General features: G+C 42.9%; 1 protein-coding gene across 3 annotated transcripts in view; it reads left to right on the forward strand.

Moving 5' to 3' along the window:
* Positions 1-12,678, forward strand: part of RAB27A (RAB27A, member RAS oncogene family) — a 72,040-nt gene that overhangs the window by 26,740 nt on the left and 32,622 nt on the right. The window contains exon 2 of one of the 3 annotated variants that reach the window (XM_059913257.1): positions 12,494-12,583. The exons of the other annotated variants lie outside the window; for them this stretch is intronic. The gene's annotated coding sequence lies outside the window, so the exon portion shown is untranslated. The remainder of the gene's footprint in view (positions 1-12,493; positions 12,584-12,678) is intronic. 3 annotated transcript variants of the gene reach the window in all.

Here is a 12,678-nt window from a genome sequence, read left to right on the forward strand (position 1 = left end):
CCTTCTTAGGGCTGTTGGGCAGGGCCTGGCATTGCTGGAATGCCCAGATCTGTGGCCTTCGATTATGAGCATTTGACCCAGTTTGTCAAACAAATAGCATGAAAAAGGTTGCCAAGCAATTTGCTGGAGAAGCTCTTGCTGGCATGCATCAGGAGACGGTGCACGTGCATATTTATAGAAGTGTTGTTTTAAATGAGAACAAAAACATGGGGGACATGGTCTAGTTGGCTAATTCTCTTCTGAAAACCCACAGGCATTAAGTAATTAGAAAAGAGTTTGGGCTTGTCATTTCTTAATATCAGCGGTAAAAGTGGTAATTATTTCAAGCCGAGTGAGAGAGGCAGAGAATGAGGCTGAAGGAAAATGATATACTCCTGGCCAGTATGTATTTTTATTAACATGTAGTCAGATGAGTGGGATATAGGATGATGTTTTGAACCTGAATTGGTGCCCTAATAAAGGCTCCCCAAAGGAGAGAACAGTCTAGAGGCAAAGAGATAGCCAGCTGTCCTCCTTGACATTTCCTTTTTACTTACTGTCAGATACTAGAGGCGTGATGTCTGCAAATGAAGTTTCATCAGAACAGCAGGGACTGCCCATCATGTCCCATGTAATTTAGTTTGAGTGAGAACACCCTGCTGTGATCCTTGGTTTTGTGTGTTCCCTCTTCTGTGGTTTGTACAGTCATGGCCTTCTTTTTGGACCTTTCACTGTTAGCCCCTCTGCCTCTGTCCCAAGGACAGGGATAAATGTGGGACCATAGTGAAAGGGGATGGTTTTCAAGCACTCCTCTGTCATGTGGCTTTGTTGACCCCTCTCAGTCTCTCCCAATCCAATCTCATCATCTTTTCCCTCCAAAAATCTGATGGCCACCCACAAGAACCTTCTGCCCGCTTCAGCTTTCTCCCTTCCCCCGCTTCAAATATCCTGTTTCCGTCAGCAGCCCCATTTTGCTCTCTTGGTCACCCAGTTTCATCCTTTGTAGTACTTTCTCTTTGCTGCTTCCTCCTCTACCCAGTGAGACACTGCATTTTATTATTATTATTTTTTTAATACTATAACCATTTTATTTACCATCAAGAATCCACACAATCAATGCAGATGTCTCTTGGATCTTTTCCATCTCATGCTCATGTCTAGGCTCTCGTCTTTAAGGAGTGAGAGGTGACACGAGGGACAGCTGCCACCATGACCCCATTTAAACTTCTCGTGGCTAAACTCTTCAAATGTAGAATGTTTGTGTAGGGAAGAGACCATTGAGTTCAGCCCTCTTATTTCATATTTGAGGAAACAAGGCCCGGAGGTGGGTGGTGAGCCATGCTGGATCACACACAGATGGTAGCAGAGCTGAAACGAGTACCCAGCACACTGACAGGTTCGTTGTCCAGCCCTCTTCAGCTTGCCACATTGCCTCATAAGCATTCCTTTGAATTTATAGCCAGTTTTATAGTTATTTGTGGATTTGTCTTATGTTTCTCTGACTGTAAATTTTGAGGGAAAGAACTATATCGTATTTACATTCGTAGCCTTTGAAGTAGTTAACAGGGCTTCTCAATACTTGTTAAATTGCAGTCAAAACATGCTCTTGCACCAAACATGCCATCTTTCCTACTCCTCACCACTGAGCTAAATCCTTTCCGGCTTTGAAGGTGTTCAGCTAAGGCCCTGGTTTCTGTTTGAAGCCTTGGTCAGATTGTGCCCTGTTTCTGACCTCTTGGGGTCTTTAATCCTCCCAGTGATCTTGCTAGATAAATACTCCCATATTGAGGAAACAGGCTGGGAGAGGTTACATGACTTACCCGAGATCACACAGCTAGGAAGTAAGTCGCAGAATCCAGGTGTTCTGACTTCAAGCCCATTTCACTTTTGATATCCTGGGCTGGGTGACATTTTGCTTCCTGATTATCTTGTCTTATTTGTCCTTTGTTGGAAGTGAGTTCATTTTATTTGCTCATTCCAATTACCAAGTTCTTGAGGGTTCGCATATTTCTTTTGTGCCATTTGTAGTTACCAACACAGTACTGGGCACATAGAAACTGCTTATCAAATACTGTTGAGTTGAATGCCAGTATAAATTAATTTACCAAAAAAGAGCAGCTAGGGACTTCCTTGGTGGCTCAGTGGCTAAGAATCTGCCTGCCAATGCAGGGGACACAGGTTCGAACCCTGGTCCGGGAAGATCCCACATGCCACAGAGCAACTAAGCCCGTGCGCCACAACTACTGAGCCTGCGCTCTGGAGCCCGTGAGCCACAACTACTGAGCCCTCGTGCCACAACTACTGAAGCCCATGTGCCTATCGCCCATGCTCTGCAACAAAGAGAGGACACTGCAATGAGGAACCCATGCACTGCAATGAAGAGTAGCCCCTGCTTGCCACAACTAGAGAAAGCCTGCGCGCAGCAACGAAGACCCAACACAGCCAAAAATAAATAAATAAATAAACTTATTAAAAAAAAAAAAAAGAGCAGCTATCAGTGGAGCTCCAAGACACTTTATGAGTCATTCCTGAATGAAATCAGCAGGGAACAGAGGGAAACAGAGGAAGGAAAAGGCTGTCAGAGAAAGCCAGATGGTAGACACGATTAGCAGTTGAGTGGCAGCTGGCCTGTTTTAAGTCCAGCGGTGAGGTGTTGGAGGGGAAGCAACACACAAGAAGAACAGTCCAGGCAATACGCAAGTTTACTGGGGAGCTGCGGAATGGGAGAGGAGTACTCAGAAGTAGTGTAATACCCGTCCAAGTTAACGAAGATAAAGCACTCATACATATTGAGAAAACATTGGTTAAAGGAATATCCAGAACATGATGTGGCCTAGGAGGACTGGTTTCCAGGGTGAGAGTGGAATGGGTAGAGAAACTTTTGGCTTAGTTCATGATCATACTGTTAATTACTGAGACTGTGAGAAAAGGAACGTAAGTAGGTGAGGATGTTGCCATTGAAACAACTTCCCTTCCCCTTTCTCTACTACGGCGATCAGTAGGGTCTCAGTCCTGAGCCCTGATGGTCAGAAGTGAAGGGAACTCAAATGATTGCACGTGTCCTCTGTGCCCAGAGGTGTGCTGTGATAGCCAGCTCCATGGCTTTTCTGATACTGCTTCATTTCACTTTTTTCTATGTGTATTTGCCCTATAAATTAGTGAGGTGCTTTAGAAATTCCAGTACTTTGATAACTAAACTAGATTTCCGATTCTGCCTTTTTCCCAAAACGGTCATGAAAATCCACTGACAGAGCTCATGCCCCAGATTTTGGTTTGGAAAATCACACTGCATCTCCTGAGTTAATAAACATTTTGCATCTTAACAAAATGTAAAACCTCTTGCACTAGAATGTATGTGGTAAATGTCCAGTTTGCTAATAGAAGCTTGTTCTCTTGCAGACTCATAGTTTCCTTGCTAACACAGAATCTTTATTTTATGTTAGCAAATCTATGTCGAGGTTTCTTTATTCACTCTTTTTTAACAAGGCCCTGTAGATTCTTTCTGAGCGGCCATCTTGCTTACTGACTTTGGTCCCTATATTCTTAGTCCCCTGCCTTCTGCCTTCAAATAGCTTTCTCATAGGTGCATTCAGAAAATAGGAGCTTGGGCCTTTCTCCCCTTCTGAGATGGTCCACCCACACTCTGTCTGTGGAGTGTGCTTCTCTCTAAATAAATCCACTTCTTACCCATCCAAAAAAAAAAGAAAATAGGAGCTTGGTTCCCATAGGTGTCCTTATCCCAGGCTTGGCTGATGACAAAGACAGGTATGGCTTTGGGAACCAAGTTCTAACCTGGATGCTTGACTTTTCCATTTGCCCAGGGCAGCAGGAGGACACTTAGTGAACGAACCTGTTTGGGTTGATTAGGGAGCCTTTGAAATTGGATGGGTTAAGCAGGGGAGAGCAAGTAGATGGAATAAATTGCCCTGACTTAGAAGGGAAGAATCTCTCTGGCTTTTGATAAAGTAACAACTACCTGGGTCTTTTCTAGGTGTTGTTCCTACTGGCTCTGATGAGCAAGTGGTCTTCCCAGTCTGTATGGCTAGCTGTCCTCCTGAATTCCTCAAATCCACAAACCATCTCTCCCCTTTTTGATCTGCTCCTTACTTTTTTGGTGTTTGACTTTGATGTGACTTTGTCCACCTGTCTGGGACCTCCATTTGTATCTCCCCCTTCTGGCCTGAAGTTGGTTCTATGCCATCTTCATATGAGGTTGCCTGCTCTGGTAGGGAACACTAGGGATTGCTCTGCTCCCATCTTCCCCATGCCCTTTCCTCCTTCCCTGGAACTTTCTAATGGTTCTAAGTAGCAGTCCTTTTTTTTTTTTTAATTAAATTTATTTATTTATTTATTGGCTGCGTTGGGTCTTTGTTGCTGTGTGTGGGCTTTCTCCAGTTGCGGTGAGCGGGGGCTACTCTTCATTGTGATGCGCAGGTTTCTCATTGCGGTGGCTTCTACTGTCGTGGAGCACAGGCTCTAGGCGCGTGGGCTTCAGTAGTTGCAGCACGCGGGCTCAGTAGTTGTGGCTTGCGGGCTCTAGAGCGCAGGCTCAGTAGTTGTGGTGCAAGGGCTTAGTTGCTCTGCGGCACATGGGACCTTCCTGGACCAGGGCTCGAACCGGTGTCCCCTGCATTGGCAGGCGGATTCTTAACCACTGTGCCACCAGGGAAGTCCCAGTAGCAGTCCTTTCATATGAAGCATTCCTCATGCATAGCCATTAGCTGGAACAAGGGGTTCTGTGGAGAAAATACAATACTAGCAATTTCTTTTGAATTTATAGAAAAAAGTCAAGTTAGTGGAGAGAATTTTAAGTTTTTCTCCCATCAGTATTTTTTTTAAATTTACGCTGCTTTGTGTTATCCTGTGCTGTACTTTAGTACAAAGTGGCTTCTGACGTAGCACAAAATAATATATTCTCAGTTATTTTAAGTTTGCTATATCAACATTTCATTGTGGTCTTCAAAGCATATCTTGACTTTTGAGGGTTCCGCCCAAGCATAGGTTGTTGAGTCCATTGAGACTGACATGGCTATGTTTTATAATGCCCTTTGGGAAAAGATCACCAGTGTAGCTGGTTATAAACATCCTCCTAGTGGTTCCCTTTTTCAAGGACACTGGTTTTCTGCCCCAAGGGGGATGCTGCCCCTTGCTTCACTTCTAGCCAGTTTGGTCTAGATTTTTCCCTGGACTGTTCACCCTTAGATCCAGAGCTCTTCTTTCCCTTTGGTTGACCCAATGATCATTGTCCTTTCCTGCAGACTTATTCTGTGAAGCTCCAGGTAGCCCTTCTTGGAATTCTTACCAGGGTCACCCAATACATTCCAGATTTTCAGTCCCAGATAAGAAGAGTCCTAAGGTTGTGGTAAGGGGACAAGATTTGAGAGATGGCATTTTTAGGAGATGCTGAATAAAAAAGTGTAGCATACCTTGTAATGAGGTGTCAGTTTGAGGTGTTCAGGCAGACAGGAAGTGTTGGGTACAAAGTTGAAGGTAAACGAGATGATTCAGAGCCATTTGAGGTCGAGCTTTCCACATTGATTTTCCACATGTGTACAATGGAGCACTTGTTAGGACTTTGTTGGGTCCACAGGCCTTGGAGGTGGGATCTTACCTTCACTTCCTTTACCAGAGTGGTTCTACTTTCACCTGTTTTATATGTTAAAGTGCCAGGTAAGATTTCATTTGAAGAATATTGCTAAAGAAAGTTTGCAACCAGCTGGACCAGAGCAGCTTTCTGAGGGAGCGAAAGATTTGCTGCAGTGACATTATGTAGCTTTTCTGAGACGCTATGCAAGAGTATTAAGCTGGCTGTGAAAACATTGATCTGCTACGAACAAGAAGTAACCCAAGCTTGGCGTAGCTCTAAGTCAGATAAGAAGCTCCCCAAACATAAAATCATCTCTGCAGTGCTCTATAATAAAATGTTAGGATGCAGCATACTGTGTTCATTCCTTATTGCTCAATTGACTGTCCTAACTGGAGAAAAGCCAACGTGTGCTGAACAGATGTGCCTGAGCCTTGCTGTCATTTACTGAGTGTGGCTCACATATGCTTCCTTAAATATTCTCACAAGAGTGGACATGTGAATCCACTCCAAATTTTTTTTAAAAAGGAAAGAGAATGACAAAAGCCTAGTGCAAATTATAGACTTCTCAATTAATGACACCTTTATAAGAATTCCAAATAATATGTATGCACTAAAGGCAGAAGCAAATAACTTAGCCAGGCAGTAAGTGAACAATTTGGAGGTCTCTAAATGTGGTATATAACTCATTTGACTGTAAGTTTTTATTCCAGTTAAAAAAAATAACAATAAAGAGAAAAAGGACATTTGAATAAAAGTTTATAGACTCCTAAAGAACCTCAATGGGTCCCAGAGTTCCACAGACTTGAGGCCTCTCTAATAAGAACTGCAGTGCCTTATTCTTTTATGATGTGTTATATTCATCTCATTTAAGACATTGTCTTGTGCTTATTTTCTAAAAATAAATACGATCCAGTATTCTTCTCGGAACCTAACAGGTGAAGTAGGAAAACATAAACAAGGATATATCAGATTGAAAAATACAACTAACTAGCTTGAACTAGTACATACGTAATTCTGCATACAACAAACAGGGAATACAGATCCTTTTTACGCAACCAGGGGACATTCGTAAAACTTAACAAATCCCCCCAAATTTGATATTAGGCAGCATTTACTGATTCAAAGGTAATAAAATTAGAAAAAACAACAACAATCGCAAAAAAGCCAACTGTGATCTGACAGGCTGATTTAGAAATAGGCTGGATGGCTGCAAGTACCTCAGTCCTCTTTTGCATAAGTAAACCCAAGGCACGCCCTAGTCTATAAACAGCTGTTGATAGAAATGCAAACAGTCCCTGCTAAGACTGCCTACTGCATAGGTGGAACGGGGCAAGAATCAATAGGAAGTATATCAGATTGGACCTGCACCACAGGTGAGTTTCTCTTCTTTCCTTTTGATTCAGCTATTAAAGAATATGATATTTAGGGAGCAGTTAAACATGTATTGTAAGTATATTAAATGGAGAGAGTGGACCTGATCGAGGGCCAGGAAGACCTATAGCTGGCTGTTTAGAGCTTATTGACACCAAACGAGAGAGGCTAAGAATCCTAGTACTGTTGTTTTGTGGTGCTAAAACATCAGGAAACAGTTTGATTTTTCTGAGCCTATTTTACTGTTTTTAAAAGAACTAAGTTAACACATGGTAGAATATTTACAGACACTAGTTTTTTTAAATAAATTTATTTGTTTTTTATTTATTTTTGTCTGCGTTGGGTCTTCATTGCTGCACACGGGCTTTCTCTAGTTGCAGCAAGCGGGGGCTACTCTTCGTTGCGGTGCGCATGCTTCTCATTGCGGTGGCTTCTCTTGTTGAAGAGCACAGGCTCTAGGCATGCGGGCTTCAGTAGTTGTGGCTTGTGGGCTCTAGAGCACAGGCTCAGTAGTTGTGGTGCACAGGCTTAGTTGCTCCGCAGCATGTGGGATCTTCCCAGACCAGGGCTCAAACCCGTGTCCCCTGCATTGGCAGGTGGATTCCTAACCACTGCGCCACCAGGGAAGTCCTCAGACACTAGTTTTTTAAACTCATGATTAACTTGTGTCAGTATGCTGCCTTTTCATCAGTATATGGTAAGCCCCAAACTGGCACAGTGGAGAAGCACTTGGGTTTCTGAAATGGCTCTGTTCCCAGACTTAGCTGGGGGAAAATTTTCCTTATTGGAAAAGCAGAAGTCCCTGAAGACAGAGTAGCAAATGAGCTTATGGAGGAGAGTCCAGTACCTTGAAATTGATATAGCAGCTCACTGTTACAAGGAAAGCACCAGTATTCATGGACTGGTGTTGTTGGTGTGAGGTCAGTTTTTGCACACACAAACTGGAGTTTGGGAAGAGTACGTGGAGATGAGGGACAAGGAAGAGTAGAGAGGCTCAGGGTAATGGATAGAAGTGGGACTATTAGAACCCAACATGGGGGTGCTGTAGGGTGGATAGGAGACTATGGGAAAGAAAACCAGCTGTGCATGGGGCTTCCCTGGTGGTGCAGTGGTTAAGAATCTGCCTGCCAATGGAAGGGACAAGGGTTCGAGCCCTGGTCCGGGAAGATCCCACGTACCGTGGAGCAACTAAGCCTGTGCGCCACAACTACTGAGCTTGTGCTGTAGAGCCTTCGTGCCACAGCTACTGAAGCCCGCGTGCCTAGAGCCTGTGCTCCACAACAAGAGAAGCCACCACAATGAGAAGCCCGTGCACCGCAACGAAGAGTAGCCCCCACTTGCCGCAACTAGAGAAAGCCCGTGTGCAGCAACAAAGACCCGACACAGCCAAAAATAAAAACAAACAAATAAATAAATTTATTAAAAAAAAAAAAAAAAAGAAAGAAAACTAGCTGTGAAGAGATGGAATCCTGTGTGCTTTCATAAGCCAGACTGCACCTGAGAAGCATGTCCCTGGGGGTGGAGAACAGCTGTGCCCTGGTGTGGTCAGCGCGGGTGAGGCTGTGGTGTAGGCAGGACGAGGGAGAGGTGAAGCCCTGTCTGGTGCATCTTAGTGGCCTTTGTAAGTATCTGTGTGCCAAACTGATGCTTCATCTTAGCCTTCAGAGTAGGGTTGTGTGGGATAGGAGCCCTCACCATTTACAGTTTCTGCAAGTATACAGTTACAGTATCTCATCACAGAAAAGTTGAGGTATGGTCTATGCCCTTTGTTTAAGAAGTCAGGGAAATGGTTACAGTACACTGTAGAAGTCACCCTTACAAAACAACAGTGAAAATAATATCCTGGTATGCAAATGATTGGGTCTGGAAGGGCAGGGTGGTGGTATATTCTGGACACAGTGTCTCTACGGGGTGAATAAATATAGAGCACTCATTCTAGTTTTTAAAAAAGGCAATGATAAAGGAATCCCTCTCCTCCCCAGCTACTGCCAACTCAGGGATATTAATCTAATTGTTTTTATTACTTGGACAGTCATCCTCAACAGGTCTTGATTCTTTTAATTCACAATTGTTTTTCCATCCTAAAATTTTTCTTGGAATGAAAGAAGCATCATTGCTCCATCACAAAGTGAAGTGATTCTCTTCTTGATGCATTTCCTCTGACAAATCAACATCTTTCCTGTGTTGCAGCACATGAAAAACTTTGAGGCAGGTGAGATGCAAGAGGGCAGCTAGGTTGTGTTGGTCGGAGGTCTTACAACCCTCGCATATTCCGGGAGGACCAGGCTTGGCAAGAATCCCTGACTCCATTTCTAGGTCATAAATGGAAAGGTGTTCTGTGTTTTGCAACCTTGGAAATGCACTTTTTTTTTTTCCTTTTATTGAATTTTACTTTATTTTTTTATACAGCAGGTTCTTATTAGTCATCCATTTTATACACATCAGTGTATACATGTCAATCACAATCTCCCAATTCATGGAAGTGCACTTTTCAATTTCAAGTCCTTTGAGTGCTACTTGATTTGTAATCCTTCCAGTCCTGGCCGCGGTAGCAGCACAGTCACTCCTAATATTTCCACCTTTGAGTCTTGGGCCCAGGAGTTTGGCATCACTCTGACACAGCCAAAGGCTCTTCACTTCTACCTCTTCAGAACTTAACAGCAGAATTCCCTCTATGAATCAGTTGGTCTTGCAGCTACCTTCCAGGTAGCTTAGGTCACTCCTCCTTTTCCATTTTCGGAAAACAGTTTTACTCCATTCTTTAGGAGATTTATTAGGTTCAGTGTCCCTCTTAAGGAATAGTGGAAAAAGCACCAGTCTTGATGCCATAAGGTCAGTGTTCAAACCTTAATCTCTCGTAGTCATAAGAACAGCTACGATATATTGATCTCCATCATGCATTTTGCTACTCACTTTACACTGGTAGGTGGTGGTCCCCTGTTTGAATTGAGGAGACCCTGACTCCAACACCTATGTCTTACTGTTTTCTATGTGCTCACAAAAAGCAACCACTGAGTGGGAGTAGACTTTACAGGTTTTGCACTTCTGTGGAATTCTTGGAGAATTCCAAGAATTCTCCAAGAGTTTCCTGCTTCACGGTGTCATTAGGAAACACATTTAGCCATGGGTGGGACATTCCATTGCAGGGACATGTGGTTGTGGCCATTATGGGGCTACTTTCACCTTATTTGAGATATTACTCAGCAAACCAAACAGCCACTCCTATTGCCACTGTATTGTCTATATTTTACAAAGGACAGATTCTGTAGTACGCCTTTATTCCTATTACCGTGTGTCTATAAAATAAGATGTACTTGTCACAAACTGTAAGTAAATAACACCCAGTATTTACTTTCCATAAATTTCTGTAAACAGTTATATTCTGATTGTAAAAGAGGCGTGGGCAGCAAATAATGTCTTTTGAATAAATGAATCGATGATCTCCATATCTTAAAAAAACAAAAAAGCCAGTATCTCATTTGAGTCATTGACAGTGGTCTTCTAGAAGAACAATTTCTACTTTCAAGAATCATTCCAGGGGCTTCCCTGGTGGCGCAGTGGTTGAGAATCTGCCTGCCAATGCAGGGGACACGGGTTCGAGCCCTGGTCTGGGAATATCCCACATGCCACGGAGCGACTAGGCCCGTGAGCCACAGTTGCTGAGCCTGCGCGTCTGGAGCCTGTGCTCCGTCCGCAACAAGAGAGGCTGCGATAGTGAGAGGCCCGCGCACCGCGATGAAGAGTGGCCCCCACTTGCCACAAGTAGAGAAAGCCCTCGCACAGAAATGAAGACCCAACACAGCCATAAATAAATAAATAAATAATTAAAAAAAAAAAAAAAAAAAAGAATCATTCCAGTGCCCCCTTCTTTCTTAATGTGTAGTTGCTTGTATTATTTGACTGCTGGCTTATGTTAGTCACCTACTGAGGTGATGCTAACATTTCAGAAATAGTAGGTCAACTCCTGGATTGAGACTGCTTATTTTTTCTTTATTCTCGTCTTTCTCTTTAATACTCATAAGGAATTGCAAATGGCCGAAGGATGCTTTTACAAATGATATATTTGGATGTCCTGGCAGTATTTGGGAATGTATATTTAATTCAACAGTGTTTGTAGATGATTTTATTTTTTCTCTGAATAACTTGCTATGTTGGAATATCATCGAATACTATAATTTAGTCTTTTCACTTTGTGTAATTGGGGAAAATGGAATATTCCTGTGTAACAGGCACATTTATAAATATTAAGCCAAATTGTATGTAAATTTAGATTGTCAATTTTTAGCTATGTACCTCTCTTCTCAGTGTTAAGGGTGGATCTATTATATTACTATGAAACAGATTCCAATTTCTGTCTATTCTTCAAAGCCATTACATTTCTACTTACTTCTCTCTACCTAAGATCTTTGCACAAACAAGATAAGCTCTTTGTTTATAATTTCATCTATTCTATGTCAACCTATTCAGGAGGGCAGAAACCTATCACACTAGATCAGAAATTGAGAAGAGGAAGGTCTCATGCATAGAGGGCAGAGGCTATCTCCTTTTGTGGAAATGGGGAGCCCCACTCTTGGGCAGTACACATCTTGCCTTTGCAGTGAAAGTGAATGTATTTCACTTCAGGGTATAGCAATTGCAGTGATCTAAGACAGTTGTAGCCAGGGCTCATCCTGTAAACACAAGTTGCCCCTACTCATATCTTGGTACATTATAAAATGCTGCTTTTTTTTTTTTTTTTTTTTTTGGTTTTTCCTCGCGGCTTGTGAGATCTTAGTTCCCCGACCAGGGATGGAACCCAGGCCCCCTGCAATGGAAGCACGAGGAGACTTAATCACTGGGCCACCAGGGAATTCCCCATTATAAAATGCTTTTATGATGAACACTCTGGCTCTGAAATTGCCAAAAATCACCCAGTTAAAACTCATTGTTAGATTGGAATGCCACGGTAGCTTTTGTGATAGAGACCTCATAAATGATTGCACCTAAATTGACTTTCTTTCTCTATTTTTTTTTTTTTTTTAAGGAATTCCTTTATTTTTATTATTTATTTATTTATTTATTTATTTTTGGCTGTGTTGGGTCTTCGTTTCTGTGTGAGGGCTTTCTCTAGTTGCGGCAAGCGGGGGCCACTCTTCATCACGGTGCGCCGGTCTCTCCTGTTGCAGAGCACAGGCTCCAGACGCGCAGGCTCAGTAGTTGTGGCTCACGGGCCCAGTTGCTCCGTGGCATGTGGGATCTTCCCAGACCAGGGCTCGAACCCGTGTCCCCTGCATTGGCAGGCAGATTCTCAACCACTGCGCCACCAGGGAAGCCCTCTTTCTCTATTTTTTCTAAAGGTTCAGGTACTGGTTACATTAAGAATAGGTTATAAAATTACATGCCTTGCCTAATAAGAACTTGATGAGGCTATACGTTAGTAATAGTATTGCTAAAAAGAAGTTTCAGTTATTGAACACTTAACACAAACCAAGCAATGCGCTAAAACTTTCTGTGGATTGTGTCACTTCATCCTTAAAGTAACCCAGTGAGGTTAGTAATGTTATCTCCACTTTGTAGTTGAAAGAGAGGAGACTTAGTTTGAAGAACTTGGACCAAGTCACACCAAGAAGAGTCCAGAATTTGAACCCAAGCCTACTGGCCACCACAGTAAGAAAACAACGTTCTCTTTATGTCTTACCCAGACATTAAGTTCCGCTTAAGGATGATAAAATAGATCCATGTCTACTACCATTCGTGACACA

This window comes from Balaenoptera ricei, chromosome 2, assembly GCF_028023285.1.
Source record: "Balaenoptera ricei isolate mBalRic1 chromosome 2, mBalRic1.hap2, whole genome shotgun sequence".
Lineage (NCBI taxonomy): Eukaryota > Metazoa > Chordata > Mammalia > Artiodactyla > Balaenopteridae > Balaenoptera > Balaenoptera ricei.